Source organism: Lampetra fluviatilis, unplaced genomic scaffold (assembly GCF_964198595.1).
Source record: "Lampetra fluviatilis unplaced genomic scaffold, kcLamFluv1.1 SCAFFOLD_327, whole genome shotgun sequence".
NCBI classification, from domain to species: domain Eukaryota; kingdom Metazoa; phylum Chordata; class Hyperoartia; order Petromyzontiformes; family Petromyzontidae; genus Lampetra; species Lampetra fluviatilis.
In genome coordinates, this window is record NW_027621131.1 from 78389 (window position 1) to 92500 (window position 14112).

At 51.2% G+C, this 14112-nt stretch overlaps 1 long non-coding RNA gene across 2 annotated transcripts in view; it reads left to right on the forward strand.

Moving 5' to 3' along the window:
• Nucleotides 1-5760: 5760 nt before the first annotated feature.
• Nucleotides 5761-14112, forward strand: part of LOC144954825 (uncharacterized) — a 19363-nt gene continuing 11011 nt past the window's right edge. For both annotated transcript variants that reach the window (XR_013641381.1, XR_013641382.1), the window contains exons 1-2: nucleotides 5761-5916; nucleotides 11481-11555. This is a non-coding gene — a long non-coding RNA (uncharacterized LOC144954825). The remainder of the gene's footprint in view (nucleotides 5917-11480; nucleotides 11556-14112) is intronic.

Consider the following 14112-nt stretch of genomic DNA (forward strand, 5'->3'; position numbering starts at 1 on the left):
TGAGTAGGCGCAGGGGAGAGATTGTCTGTAGCTCCACTGCTGGATGAGTTCCGTGTCGGAGCCACGCCGGCGGCCATCGTGATGTCACCTGGAGACCCCCTCCAACAACACACACACTACACACACTACCACTACTACACACTAACTACTACACTACTACTACAACAACACACACACTACACACACCAGCTACTACTACACCACTACTACACTACTACAACAACACACACACTACACACACTACCACTACTACACACTACTACACTACTACTACTACACTACTACTACTACTACACTACTACTACTACTACACTACTACTACACTACTACTACACTACTACTACAACAACACACACACTACACACACCAGCTACTACTACACTACTACTACACTACTACTACACACACTACTACTACTACACACTAACTACTACACTACTACTACACTACTACTACAACAACACACACACTACACACACTACCTACTACACACTAACTACTACACTACTACTACACACTACACACACTACACACACCAGCTACTACACACTAACTACTACACTAACTACTACACTACTACAACAACACACACACTACACACACTACCTACTACACACTAACTACTACACTACTACTACTACACTACTACTACTACACACTACTACACACTAACTAGCACTACACTACTACACTACTACTACACTACTACTACACTACTACACACTACCACCACCACTACTACTACCACTACTACTACTACACTAACTACTACTACACACTACTACCACAATACACCACTACTACTACACTACTACACTACCACCACTACCACCACTACTACTACAGCCACAGCTGGCTGTTGGTGGTGGCTGTAGCTGCTGTTGCCTGTTGCCAAGGGGGTCTGTCCGTGTGTGTGTGAGTTGATGGGTTTTACCGTCTGTGTAAGTTTTTAGTTTCTGAGTTAAACTAACTGGGTATGTGTACATAGCTGTGTGTGTGTGTCTGTGTGTGTGTGTCTGTGTGTGTGTGTCTGTGTGTGTGTGTGTGTCTGTGTGTGTGTGTCTGTGTGTGTGTCTGTGTGTGTGTATATCTGTGTGTGTGTGTCTGTGTGTGTCTGTGTGTGTGTCTGTGTGTGTGTGTCTGTGTGTGTGTGTGTCTGTGTGTGTATCTGTGTGTGTCTGTGTGTCTGTGTGTCTGTGTGTGTGTCTGTGTGTGTGTCTGTGTGTGTGTCTGTGTCTCTGTGTGTGTGTATGTATCTGTGTGTGTGTGTGTCTGTGTGTGTGTGTGTGTCTGTGTGTCTATGTGTGTGTGTGTGTCTGTGTGTGTGTGTGTCTGTGTGTGTCTGTGTGTGTGGTAGGTTCTGTAAGTTGACATTGTTGCGTTCGAGACACCGGTTGTGTCTCTGCTGCTGTTGTTGTTGTTGTTGTTAATACTAATTAATAATTAATTCGCGGTAATTATTTAATGATGACCCATTAATACCGAGTAAGCAATTCCGTTAATGGAATCGCGGAGTTTGAAATGTTTAATATAATAATGCCTGTATATACATGTGTGTGTGTGTCTGTGTGTGTCTGTCTGTGTGTGTGTGTCTGTGTGTGTGTGTCTGTGTGTGTGTGTGTGTCTGTGTCTGTGTGTGTGTGTGTGTCTGTGTGTGTGTGTCTGTGTGTGTCTGTGTGTGTCTGTGTGTGTGTCTGTGTGTGTGTGTCTGTGTGTGTGTATCTGTGTGTCTGTGTGTGTGTGTGTGTGTCTGTGTCTGTGTGTGTCTGTGTGTGTGTCTGTGTGTGTGTGTCTGTGTGTGTGTGTGTGTCTGTGTGTGTGTGTGTGTCTGTGTGTCTGTGTGTCTGTGTGTGTGTGTCTGTGTGTGTCTGTGTGTGTGTCTGTGTGTGTGTGTCTGTGTGTGTGTGTGTATCTGTGTGTCTGTGTGTGTGTGTGTCTGTGTCTGTGTGTGTGTGTGTCTGTGTGTGTGTCTGTGTGTGTGTGTGTGTCTGTGTGTGTATATAAAATGTCACTGTGTACATTGTACAGTGTGTGTGTCTGTGTGTGTCTGTGTGTGTGTGTGTGTGTCTGTGTGTGTGTCTGTGTGTGTGTGTCTGTGTGTGTGTGTCTGTGTGTGTGTCTGTGTGTGTCTGTCTGTGTGTGTCTGTCTGTGTGTGTCTGTCTGTGTGTGTGTCTGTGTGTGTGTCTGTGTGTGTGTCTGTGTGTGTGTGTCTGTGTGTGTCTGTGTGTGTGTGTCTGTGTCTGTGTGTGTGTCTGTGTGTGTGTGTGTGTCTGTGTGTGTCTGTCTGTGTGTCTGTGTGTGTGTCTGTGTGTGTGTGTCTGTGTGTGTGTGTCTGTGTCTGTGTGTGTGTCTGTGTGTGTATATAAAGTGTCACTGTGTACATTGTACAGTGTGTGTACAAGCTGATTGAACGATGCTGGATGATGCTTCAGCGCTTAGTGAGTGCTGCGTGTGCTTGTGTACTGTACACACTGTACATTGCGTACTGTACATTGTGTACTGTACATTTTGACTGTACTCGGTGAACTGTAAGTTGTGTACTGTACGTTGTGTACTGGAGCTTGGCTCGTGCGCGGCCGTTATGCTAATGAGGTAAATTATGTTAATTTATGCGCGCGGGGGGCGTGGTCGTCAGCTGATTTATGTTAATTAGCCCCGCCCCCCCCCGCCGCCTTTGTGACGTCACGCGCGTCGGTTGATAAACCACGTGGTGTGTGGGAGAGTTTTTCGCGCGCGGTGGAAGTTTTTAAATAATTATTTAATTTCCAATAAATTCGCGTTGCCATGGAGATTGCCCCGATTAATTAATTATTATTGAGTCTGTGTGGGGAGCGGTGGTGCAGTGGTTAGCGCGCTGTGTGTGTGTGTGTGGAGGGAGCGGTGGTGCAGTGGTTAGCGCACTGTGTGTGTGTGTGTGGGGGGAGTGGTGGTGCAGTGGTTAGCGCGCTGTGTGTGTGTGTGGAGGGAGTGGTGGTGCAGTGGTTAGCGCGCTGTGTGTGTGTGTGTGGGGGGAGCGGTGGTGCAGTGGTTAGCGCGCTGTGTGTGTGTGTGGGGGGAGCGGTGGTGCAGTGGTTAGCGCGCTGTGTGTGTGTGTGTGGGGAGCGGTGGTGCAGTGGTTAGCGCGCTGTGTGTGTGTGTGGGGGGAGCGGTGGTGCAGTGGTTAGCGCACTGTGTGTGTGTGTGTGGGGAGTGGTGGTGCAGTGGTTAGCGCGCTGTGTGTGTGTGTGTGGAGGGAGTGGTGGTGCAGTGGTTAGCGCGCTGTGTGTGTGGGGGGAGCGGTGGTGCAGTGGTTAGCGCACTGTGTGTGTGTGTGGAGGGAGTGGTGGTGCAGTGGTTAGCGCGCTGTGTGTGTGGGGGGAGCGGTGGTGCAGTGGTTAGCGCACTGTGTGTGTGTGTGGAGGGAGTGGTGGTGCAGTGGTTAGCGCACTGTGTGTGTGTGTGGAGGGATTGGTGGTGCAGTGGTTAGCGCGCTGTGTGTGTGTGTGGGGAGTGGTGGTGCAGTGGTTAGCGCGCTGTGTGTGTGTGTGGAGGGAGTGGTGGTGCAGTGGTTAGCGCGCTGTGTGTGAGTGGGGAGTGGTGGTGCAGTGGTTAGCGCGCTGTGTGTGTGGGGAGTGGTGGTGCAGTGGTTAGCGCACTGTGTGTGTGTGGAGGGAGTGGTGGTGCAGTGGTTAGCGCGCTGTGTGTGTGTGAGTGGGGAGTGGTGGTGCAGTGGTTAGCGCACTGTGTGTGTGTGTGGGGGGGAGCGGTGGTGCATTGGTTAGCACACTGTGTGTGTGTGGAGGGAGTGGTGGTGCAGTGGTTAGCGCGCTGTGTGTGTGGGGAGTGGTGGTGCAATGGTTAGCGCGCTGTGTGTGTGTGTGAGTGGGGAGTGGTGGTGCAGTGGTTAGCGCACTGTGTGTGTGTGGAGGGAGTGGTGGTGCAGTGGTTAGCGCACTGTCTGTGTGTGAGTGTGGGGAGTGGTGGTGCAGTGGTTAGCGCACTGTCTGTGTGTGTGTGTGGGGGGAGTGGTGGTGCAGTGGTTAGCGCGCTGTGTGTGTGTGAGTGGGGAGTGGTGGTGCAGTGGTTAGCGCACTGTGTGTGTGAGTGGGGAGTGGTGGTGCAGTGGTTAGCGCACTGTGTGTGTGTGAGGAGCGGTGGTGCAGTGGTTAGCGCACTGTGTGTGTGTGAGTGAGGAGTGGTGGTGCAGTGGTTAGCGCACTGTGTGTGTGTGAGTGAGGAGTGGTGGTGCAGTGGTTAGCGCACTGTGTGTGTGTGAGTGAGGAGTGGTGGTGCAATGGTTAGCGCACTGTGTGTGTGTGGAGGGAGTGGTGGTGCAGTGGTTAGCGCACTGTGTGTGTGTGAGTGAGGAGTGGTGGTGCAATGGTTAGCGCACTGTGTGTGTGTATGTGGAGGGAGTGGTGGTGCAGTGGTTAGCGCACTGTGTGTGTGTGAGTGGGGAGCGGTGGTGCAGTGGTTAGCGCACTGTGTGTGTGTGAGTGAGGAGTGGTGGTGCAGTGGTTAGCGCACTGTGTGTGTGTGTGGAGGGAGTGGTGGTGCAGTGGTTAGCGCACTGTGTGTGTGTGGAGGGAGTGGTGGTGCAGTGGTTAGCGCACTGTGTGTGTGTGTGGGGGGAGTGGTGGTGCAGTGGTTAGCGCACTGTGTGTGTGTGTGTGGGGAGCGGTGGTGCAGTGGTTAGCGCACTGTGTGTGTGTGTGGGGAGCGGTGGTGCAGTGGTTAGCGCACTGTGTGTGTGTGTGTGGGGAGTGGTGGTGCAGTGGTTAGCGCACTGTGTGAGTGTGTGTGGGGAGCGGTGGTGCAGTGGTTAGCGCACTGTGTGTGTGTGTGTGGGGAGCGGTGGTGCAGTGGTTAGCGCACTGTGTGTGTGTGTGTGGGGAGTGGTGGTGCAGTGGTTAGCGCACTGTGTGTGTGTGTGTGGGGAGTGGTGGTGCAGTGGTTAGCGCACTGTGTGTGTGTGTGTGGGGAGCGGTGGTGCAGTGGTTAGCGCACTGTGTGTGTGTGTGTGTGGGGAGCGGTGGTGCAGTGGTTAGCGCACTGTGTGTGTGTGGGGAGTGGTGGTGCAGTGGTTAGTGCACTCTGTGTGTGTGGAGAGCGGTGGTGCAGTGGTTAGCGCACTGTGTGTGTGTGGTGTGTGTAGTACATAGACACTGCTGCAGCTACTCGCTAGCTAACAGCACTTGCCCCTGCAGCCCTGCTGGAGGCTACCTGGGGGAGCTTTGTCTGCGTGATGCTCAGAAGCACGTTGTGACGTCACCGCGTATCGTTTTCTGCACGGCTCCTGAATGTGCGCGATGACGTCACCGCAATGTGCACGTTGTGTGACGTCATAGCCCCGGTCACGCGCAACCCACCACAGCCCCACCCACTCTGGCGACGTCGTGATGTCATCGGACTTCCAAGCGTGCGTGATGACGTCACACCAACCGAATAAATTACGTCGCTCGTCACCGCTCCGGTCACGCCCTCTCATCCCCCCGTCCTGCGTGATGACGTCACGCCGATAGCCCCACCCTACCCTCGCGACGTCATGACGTCACGGCCATGGATTACTATTGGACTTCCGGCGTACGTGATGACGTATCACCAACCGCACAAATTACGTGCCTCGTCACCGCTTCGGTCGCGCTCTCTTTGCGTGATGACGTCGCAGCCGTTAGCCCCACCCCCCCCACTCCGACGTCATGACGTCACGCCCATACAACACCGGCCCTCGGCGGCGTGCGTGATGACGTAGCAACCAACCGCATAAATTACGTGCCGCGTCATCGCCGCCATCAAGCCTTCCTGTTGTTGTGGAGACACCCGAGGCGACGTCTCCGTCTCTCTCGCCATCGCCACCGTCTCCGCCATGAATCTGTCTCCCTCCGCGGGCTCGAACGCCAACGGCCTCCTCTACGTCGGCTTCAACCAGGACCACGGTCAGTGCGCCCTTTTGCTTGCAGGAACGACGACGACGACGACGAAGACGAAAAAGACCGATGAGGCCTAGTCACAATGCCGGGCCTCCGCGATGCCTTACGCTTTTCCTAGTCGGCCTGCCCCGTTACAGGTGGCCTCGGGCGGCGGAGTGGGGGTGGCAATGGGGGTTCGTCCTTAATTGTTAAACGGGTTTTTTTGTAGGATTTGAGTGTTGGGCTATTGGGAGTTGTCGTTGTTTAGGGTTGTTGTGTGTGGGTGTCTGTGTGTGGTGAGGCAATGGGTCTCTGTGTGTGTGTGTGTGTGGTGAGTCTGTTGGTCTCTGTGAGTCTACGGGTCTCTGTGGTGAGTCTATGGGTCTCTTTGTGGTGAGTCTACGGGTCTCTGTGTGTGTGTGGTGAGTCTATGGGTCTCTGTGGTGGTGAGTCTATGGGTCTCTGTGTGGTGGTGAGTCTATGGGTCTCTGTGTCTGTGTGGTGAGTCTATGGGTCTCTGTGTGTGTGTGGTGAGTCTATGGGTCTCTGTGTGTGTGGTGAGTCTATGGGTCTCTGTGTGGTGGTGAGTCTATGGGTCTCTGTGTGTGTGTGGTGAGTCTATGGGTCTCTGTGTGTGTGGTGAGTCTATGGGTCTGTGTGTGTGTGTGTGGTGAGTCTATGGGTCTCTGTGTGTGGTGAGTCTATGGGTCTCTGTGTGTGGTGAGTCTATGGGTCTGTGTGTGTGTGTGGTGAGTCTACGGGTCTCTGTGTGTGGTGAGTCTATGGGTCTCTGTGTGTGGTGAGTCTATGGGTCTTTGTGTGGTGAGTCTATGGGTCTCTGTGTGTGTGTGGTGAGTCTATGGGTCTCTGTGTGGTGAGTCTATGGGTCTCTGTGTGTGTGTGGTGAGTCTATGGGTCTCTGTGTGTGGTGAGTCTATGGGTCTCTGTGTGTGTGTGGTGAGTCTGTGGGTCTCTGTGTGTGTGTGGTGAGTCTATGGGTCTCTGTGTGTGGTGAGTCTATGGGTCTCTGTGTGTGTGTGGTGAGTCTGTGGGTCTCTGTGTGTGGTGGTGAGTCTATGGGTCTCTGTGTGTGGTGAGTCTATGGGTCTCTGTGTCTGTGTGGTGAGTCTATGGGTCTCTGTGTGTGTGGTGAGTCTATGGGTCTCTGTGTGGTGGTGAGTCTATGGGTCTCTGTGTGTGTGTGGTGAGTCTATGGGTCTCTGTGTGTGTGGTGAGTCTATGGGTCTGTGTGTGTGTGGTGAGTCTATGGGTCTGTGTGTGTGTGGTGAGTCTATGGGTCTCTGTGTGTGGTGAGTCTATGGGTCTCTGTGTGTGGTGAGTCTATGGGTCTCTGTGTGTGGTGAGTCTATGGGTCTGTGTGTGTGTGTGGTGAGTCTACGGGTCTCTGTGTGTGGTGAGTCTATGGGTCTCTGTGTGTGGTGAGTCTATGGGTCTTTGTGTGGTGAGTCTATGGGTCTCTGTGTGTGTGTGGTGAGTCTATGGGTCTCTGTGTGGTGAGTCTATGGGTCTCTGTGTGTGTGTGGTGAGTCTATGGGTCTCTGTGTGTGGTGAGTCTATGGGTCTCTGTGTGTGTGTGGTGAGTCTGTGGGTCTCTGTGTGTGTGTGGTGAGTCTATGGGTCTCTGTGTGTGGTGAGTCTATGGGTCTCTGTGTGTGTGTGGTGAGTCTGTGGGTCTCTGTGTGTGGTGGTGAGTCTATGGGTCTCTGTGTGTGGTGAGTCTATGGGTCTCTGTGTGTGGTGAGTCTGTGGGTCTCTGTGTGTGTGTGGTGAGTCTATGGGTCTCTGTGTGTGGTGAGTCTATGGGTCTCTGTGTGTGTGTGGTGAGTCTGTGGGTCTCTGTGTGTGGTGGTGAGTCTATGGGTCTCTGTGTGTGGTGAGTCTATGGGTCTCTGTGTCTGTGTGGTGAGTCTATGGGTCTCTGTGTGTGTGGTGAGTCTATGGGTCTCTGTGTGGTGGTGAGTATATGGGTCTCTGTGTGTGTGTGGTGAGTCTATGGGTCTCTGTGTGTGTGGTGAGTCTATGGGTCTGTGTGTGTGTGTGGTGAGTCTATGGGTCTCTGTGTGTGGTGAGTCTATGGGTCTCTGTGTGTGGTGAGTCTATGGGTCTGTGTGTGTGTGTGGTGAGTCTACGGGTCTCTGTGTGTGGTGAGTCTATGGGTCTCTGTGTGTGGTGAGTCTATGGGTCTTTGTGTGGTGAGTCTATGGGTCTCTGTGTGTGTGTGGTGAGTCTATGGGTCTCTGTGTGGTGAGTCTATGGGTCTCTGTGTGTGTGTGGTGAGTCTATGGGTCTCTGTGTGTGGTGAGTCTATGGGTCTCTGTGTGTGTGTGGTGAGTCTGTGGGTCTCTGTGTGTGTGTGGTGAGTCTGTGGGTCTCTGTGTGTGGTGAGTCTATGGGTCTCTGTGTGTGTGTGGTGAGTCTGTGGGTCTCTGTGTGTGGTGGTGAGTCTATGGGTCTCTGTGTGTGGTGAGTCTATGGGTCTCTGTGTGTGGTGAGTCTATGGGTCTCTGTGTGTGTGTGGTGAGTCTATGGGTCTCTGTGTGTGTGTGGTGAGTCTATGGGTCTCTGTGTGTGGTGAGTCTGTGGGTCTCTGTGTGTGGTGGTGAGTCTATGGGTCTCTGTGTGTGGTGAGTCTGTGGGTCTCTGTGTGTGGTGGTGAGTCTATGGGTCTCTGTGTGTGGTGAGTCTATGGGTCTCTGTGTGTGGTGAGTCTATGGGTCTCTGTGTGTGTGGTGAGTCTATGGGTCTCTGTGTGTGTGTGGTGAGTGTGTGGGTCTCTGTGTGTGGTGGTGAGTCTATGGGTCTCTGTGTGTGGTGAGTCTGTGGGTCTCTGTGTGTGGTGGTGAGTCTATGGGTCTCTGTGTGTGGTGAGTTCTGTGGGTCTCTGTGTGTGTGGTGAGTCTATGGGTCTCTGTGTGTGGTGGTGAGTCTGTGGGTCTTTGTGTGTGTGTGGTGAGTCTATGGGTCTCTGTGTGTGTGGTGAGTCTGTGGGTCTCTGTGTGTGTGGTGAGTCTGTGGGTCTTTGTGTGTGTGTGGTGAGTCTATGGGTCTCTTTGTGTGGTGGTGAGTCTGTGGGTCTCTCTGTGTGTGGTGAGTCTGTGGGTCTCTGTGTGTGTGGTGAGTCTGTGGGTCTCTGTGTGTGTGGTGAGTCTGTGGGTCTCTGTGTGTGGTGAGTCTGTGGGTCTCTGTGTGTGGTGAGTCTGTGGGTCTCTGTGTGTGTGGTGAGTCTGTGGGTCTCTGTGTGTGTGGTGAGTCTGTGGGTCTCTGTGTGTGGTGAGTCTGTGGGTCTCTGTGTGTGGTGAGTCTGTGGGTCTCTGTGTGTGGTGAGTCTGTGGGTCTCTGTGTGTGGTGAGTCTGTGGGTCTCTGTGTGTGGTGGTGAGTCTATGGGTCTCTGTGTGTGTGGTGAGTCTATGGGTCTCTGTGTGTGGTGAGTCTATGGGTCTCTGTGTGTGGTGAGTCTATGGGTCTCTGTGTGTGGTGAGTCTATGGGTCTCTGTGTGTGGTGAGTCTATGGGTCTCTGTGTGTGGTGAGTCTATGGGTCTCTGTGTGTGTGTGGTGAGTCTATGGGTCTCTCTGTGTGTGGTGAGTCTATGGGTCTCTGTGTGTGGTGAGTCTGTGGGTCTCTGTGTGTGGTGAGTCTATGGGTCTCTGTGTCTGTGTGGTGAGTCTGTGGGTCTCTGTGTGTGGTGAGTCTATTGGTCTCTGTGAGTCTCTGTGGGTCTCTGTGTGTCTCTGTGTGTGTGTGAGTCTCTGGGTCTCTGTGGTGAGTCTATGGGTCTCTGTGTGTCTCTGTGTGTCTCTGTGTGTCTCTGTGGGTCTCTGTGTGTCTCTGTGTGTGTGTGAGTCTCTGGGTCTCTGTGGTGAGTCTATGGGTCTCTGTGAGTCTATGGGTCTCTGTGTGTCTCTGTGGGTCTCTGTGTGTCTCTGTGTGTGTGTGAGTCTCTGGGTCTCTGTGGTGAGTCTATGGGTCTCTGTGAGTCTATGGGTCTCTGTGTGTCTCTGTGGGTCTCTGTGTGTCTCTGTGCGTGTGTGAGTCTATGGGTCTCTGTGAGTCTATGGGTCTCTGTGAGTCTCTGTGTGTCTCTGTGTGTCTCTGTGTGTGTGTGAGTCTCTGGGTCTCTGTGAGTCTATGGGTCTCTGTGTGTCTCTGTGTGTCTCTGTGTCTCTGTGTGTGTGTGAGTCTATGGGTCTCTGTGAGTCTATGGGTCTCTGTGTGTCTCTGTGTGTCTCTGTGTGTCTCTGTGTCTCTGTGTGTGTGTGAGTCTATGGGTCTCTGTGAGTCTATGGGTCTCTGTGTGTCTCTGTGTGTCTCTGTGTGTCTCTGTGTGTGTGTGAGTCTCTGGGTCTCTGTGGTGAGTCTATGGGTCTCTGTGAGTCTATGTGTGTGTGTGATGTTGATGATGATGATGCTGCTGCTGATGATGCTACTGATGATGATGCTATTGATGATGCTATTGATGCTGATGATGCTGCTGCTGCTGCTGATGATGATGATGATGCTGATGCTTCTACTGATGATGATGCTACTGATGATACTACTACTGATGTTGATGATGCTACTGATGATGATGATGATGATGCTGCTGCTGCTGCTGCTGATGATGCTGCTGATGATAATGCTACTGATGATGATGATGATGCTGCTGCTGATGATGATGCTACTGATGATGATGCTGCTGCTACTGCTGATGATGATGATGATGCTGCTGATGATGATGATGATGATGCTGCTGCTGATGATGATGATGATGCTGCTGCTGATGATGATGATGATGATGCTGCTGATGATGATGATGATGATGCTGCTGATGATGATGATGATGATGCTGCTGCTGATGATGATGCTGATGATGCTGCTGATGATGATGCTGCTGCTGATGATGATGATGCTGCTGCTGATGATGATGATGATGCTGCTGATGATGATGATGATGATGCTGCTGCTGATGATGATGCTGATGATGATGCTGCTGCTGATGATGATGATGCTGCTGATGATGATGATGCTGCTGATGATGATGATGATGATGCTGCTGATGATGATGATGATGATGCTGCTGCTGATGATGATGCTGATGATGCTGCTGCTGATGATGCTGCTGCTGATGATGATGATGCTGCTGCTGATGATGATGCTGCTGCTGCTGATGATGATGCTGCTGCTGATGATGATGATGCTACTGATGATGATGATGCTGCTGCTACTGCTGATGATGATGCTGCTGCTGATGATGATGATGATGCTGCTGATGATGATGATGATGCTGCTGATGATGATGCTGCTGATGCTGCTGATGCTGCTGATGATGATGATGATGATGATGCTGCTGATGATGATGATGATGCTGCTGATGATGATGATGATGATGCTGCTGCTGCTGATGATGCTGCTGATGATGATGATGCTACTGATGATACTGCTACTGATGTTGATGATGCTACTGATGATGATGATGATAATGATGCTGATGATGATGATGCTACAGATGATGATGATGCTGCTGCTGCTGATGATGCTGCTCCTGCCACTGCTGCTGATGATGCTGATGATGCTGCTGATGATGTTTGCAGGTTGCTTTGCCTGTGGAACTGAGAATGGATTCCGCGTTTACAACACAGACCCTCTCAAGGAGAAGGAAAAACAAGGTGACCATCATCATCATCAGCATCATCAGCAGCATCATCAGCATCATCAGCAGCATCATCAGCATCATCAGCAGCATCATCAGCATCATCAGCAGCAGCATCATCAGCATCATCATCAGCAGCATCATCAGCATCATCAGCAGCATCATCAGCAGCATCATCATCATCAGCAGCATCATCAGCATCATCAGCAGCATCATCAGCATCATCATCATCATCATCAGCATCATCAGCAGCAGCATCATCATCATCAGCAGCATCATCAGCATCATCATCAGCATCATCATCATCATCAGCAGCAGCATCATCAGCATCATCATCAGTAGCATCATCAGCATCATCAGCATCATCAGCAGCATCATCATCAGCATCATCAGCAGCATCATCAGCAGCATCATCAGCATCATCATCATCATCATCAGCATCATCATCAGCATCATCATCAGCATCATCATCATCATCAGCAGCATCAGCATCATCATCAGCATCATCAGCAGCATCATCAGCAGCATCATCAGCAGCATCATCATCATCATCATCAGCATCATCAGCAGCATCAGCAGCATCATCATCATCATCATCAGCAGCATCATCATCATCAGCAGCATCAGCAGCATCATCAGCAGCATCATCAGCAGCATCATCATCAGCATCATCATCAGCATCATCAGCAGCATCAGCAGCAGCATCAGCAGCATCATCAGCAGCATCATCATCATCATCAGCATCATCAGCAGCATCAGCATCAGCATCATCAGCATCATCATCAGCATCATCAGCAGCATCATCAGCAGCATCATCAGCATCATCATCAGCATCATCAGCAGCAGCATCAGCATCATCATCATCATCAGCAGCATCAGCATCATCAGCAGCATCATCAGCAGCATCATCAGCATCATCAGCATCATCATCATCATCATCAGCATCATCAGCAGCATCATCATCAGCAGCATCATCATCATCATCATCAGCAGCATCAGCATCATCAGCAGCATCATCAGCAGCATCATCATCATCATCATCAGCATCATCATCAGCAGCATCATCATCATCAGCAGCATCATCATCAGCAGCAGCATCATCATCAGCAGCATCATCATCATCAGCAGCATCATCATCAGCAGCAGCATCATCATCGTCAGCATCATCATCATCGTCAGCATCATCATCATCAGCAGCATCATCATCAGCAGCAGCATCATCATCGTCAGCATCATCATCATCAGCAGCATCATCATCAGCAGCAGCATCATCAGCAGCATCATCATCATCATCGTCAGCAGCATCATCATCAGCAGCATCATCATCGTCAGCAGCATCATCATCAGCAGCATCATCAGCATCATCATCATCAGCAGCAGCATCATCATCAGCAGCATCGTCAGCATCATCATCATCATCAGCAGCATCATCATCATCGGCAGCATCATCATCATCAGCAGCATCATCAGCAGCATCATCATCAGCGGCAGCATCATCATCATCAGCAGCATCATCATCATCAGCAGCATCATCATCGGCAGCATCATCATCATCGTCAGCATCATCATCATCATCATCAGCAGCATCATCAGCATCAGCATCATCGGCAGCATCATCATCAGCGGCAGCATCATCATCATCAGCAGCATCATCATCATCAGCAGCATCATCATCATCGGCAGCATCATCATCAGCGGCAGCATCATCATCATCAGCAGCATCATCATCATCAGCAGCATCATCATCAGCGGCAGCATCATCATCAGCGGCAGCATCATCATCATCAGCAGCATCATCATCATCAGCAGCATCATCATCGGCAGCATCATCATCATCGGCAGCAGCATCATCATCATCATCATCAGCGGCAGCATCATCATCAGCAGCAGCATCAGCAGCATCATCATCAGCATCATCATCATCATCATCAGCAGCATCATCATCATCAGCAGCATCATCATCGGCAGCATCATCATCATCGTCAGCAGCATCATCATCAGCATCATCATCATCATCATCAGCAGCATCATCATCGGCAGCATCATCATCATCGTCAGCAGCATCATCATCATCAGCAGCATCATCATCAGCATCATCATCAGCATCATCATCATCATCATCAGCAGCATCATCATCATCAGCATCATCATCATCGGCAGCATCATCATCAGCATCATCATCATCATCATCATCATCAGCAGCATCATCATCAGCATCATCATCATCAGCATCATCATCATCATCATCAGCAGCATCATCATCATCATCAGCAGCAGCATCATCATCGGCAGCAGCATCATCATCGGCAGCATCATCATCATCATCAGCAGCATCATCATCAGCATCATCATCATCATCATCATCAGCAGCATCATCATCATCAGCAGCATCATCGGCAGCATCATCATCATCGTCAGCAGCATCATCATCATCATCATCATCAGCAGCATCATCATCATCAGCAGCATCATCATCGGCAGCATCATCATCATCGTCAGCAGCATCATCATCAGCATCAGCATCATCGGCAGCATCATCATCGGCAGCATCTTCATCATCATCATCAGCATCA